This window comes from Crinia signifera, chromosome 3, assembly GCF_055691185.1.
Source record: "Crinia signifera chromosome 3, ASM5569118v1, whole genome shotgun sequence".
Classification (NCBI taxonomy): Eukaryota; Metazoa; Chordata; class Amphibia; order Anura; family Myobatrachidae; genus Crinia; species Crinia signifera.
The window spans coordinates 61,621,338-61,623,409 of NC_139219.1; the positions used below are offsets into that span (position 1 = coordinate 61,621,338).

A 2,072-nucleotide genomic window follows, 5' to 3' on the forward strand; every position below is an offset into this window, starting at 1 on the left:
TTGGCTCCACAAACTGTCAATCTAAGGTTGCCGCTCATAATTGGTCAGGAATTTGAATAAAGGGCAGTTGCCCTCAAACAAGATGGCGCTGCATGAAGAAGCCAACGGAGGCGAAACACGTGTCCTATCCAGCGCCCCACGTTACTTTCTAAAGTCAGAGACGGACCTGTGCTCCCCCACCACCCCCCGTGCTTACAGCCTGGTTTTGCCATCACACCACCGACGAACCCGCTTCCCCACGCAAGCCGCGACACTCGGCGGCCAGTGACCTCACCACCAGCCGCATCGGAGTTCACACTCCACACACCCGGACGGACCGCGTCACCCGCCCAGCTGCATCCCGGCTGAGGACAGCATACACTATACGAACATCCAGCCTTCCTTGCGCCCACGACAGGATCAGGTACTGGAGTTGCCACAATCTGTGGTACACTCCACAACTATACGTGTTGCTATCCCCGTTATATTGCAATTTTGCTCTGGGATCATCAGGCTTTAAAACGTCTGCTACGGTGTATCTACAGTGTGCTAGTCACCAGTACTGTTTCCATCTACAATACCAGTACATTGTTATGCTCATTTTTCCACAGGGCATCAACCAGGCACATTTCCTCCAGAGGAACCAACTTACCAACTTTGTTTATGTGGTATTCCTGTGGAAAATTGTTATCTATTAATTATTTGCCACTTCATCATACTGTATACATTGTGATCTAATTATCCCAACAACGAGGCACATTGCATCCCTAGGAGCAACCTCCTTTTCAATGATACAGTGTTGCTAACCATCAACTGTTGCTAAATCACTGTCAAATTTAATTCCTATTACAGTACTACATCAATAAGTAGGGTACTATTAAGTAATCACCTACTCTCCAAAGATATTATATCCAATTATGTTTCAATCCGTTACCTGCAGCCAGCAATTGAATTTCTAAGTGTATGCATAAGATTTCATTATCACCGGTGGGAGATTTATATACCTATATTTAAAAAAATATTTTTTCTGCCCCAATTTTTGGGTTAAGTATCCATTACTAATGGTGATATTTAGCAGTTAACCTGAGCTGTTGGGTCGTGACACAATTCGTAACAAGCATACCACCATACCTCACTGGAGTGCCCAAACCCATTTCGAACTTGGAAGCCAAGCAGTGAAGGGCCAGGGCAGTATCCAGGTGGGTGACCCCTGGAGAAGTCCAGGTGTGGTATTATATTTAGGTATCCAAGTCAACAGACTGACAGCACAGGAGCCGCCTACTGCTTTATTCCAAAATATTTTTGCCAATATAGGCAGCAATTGTTTCAAATTACTGAATAGATTTACCTAGTAACGTGGGGTCACGGAAACCCCATCTGTCTCACAGTTGGGGACTAATAACTCATTTTTGCCACCTTTGGTCACTCAGGTCACTATACCTCTGATGTATATGCAACAAATGACAAATTATATGTGTGGCTATCTTTTTCAAATTTTTGATATATGATATAATATTTATTATTCAATAGTACCACACTACAAAAACTAAAACCATTTGTACATGCAGAACAATGTTTATTGTATCTATGCACCGTGCCGCCCTATTTTAACAAGTCCACAATAAAAGTTATGTTTTAAAATCAATTAACATCACATTTTTCTAAAGAGTGCGCCCAAAAAGCGTTTGCTTTCCTTTGTTTTGCATCTTGCAAACAAAACAAACCCACCCTCAGTTATTGCTACTGAACGCTGGGCGCACCACCAACCATACAACCACCAGTATCTATGACCATGTGGTTTTTATGTTGGTTATAATAAAATTGGCTTAGATTAAAAATTTAATAACTTCAGCTGTGCGGGCCCTTCCCCACCTTTTCCTTGCATCCAATCTTACTGAGGTCTATCTCAGCTCCAAGGATCCAGCACGCTAACTTAGTATTGGTACAAAAAAATTGGACTTGTAATTCAATCTCAAGATATTAGATTTTCTTTTTCCTAAGGACCACTTCAATTATTAAACCCAATGTCTAATTTCAGTCTTAAACAAGAATTACAACAGAAGAGGAGAACTGACAACCTAGATAACATTTTC

The 2,072-nt window shown here is 41.9% G+C and overlaps 1 pseudogene; it reads left to right on the forward strand.

Annotated features, from left to right (window-relative positions):
• The first annotated feature begins 1,096 nt into the window (after window positions 1–1,096).
• Window positions 1,097–1,215, forward strand: LOC146064994 (5S ribosomal RNA; annotated as a pseudogene).
• Window positions 1,216–2,072: the final 857 nt, after the last annotated feature.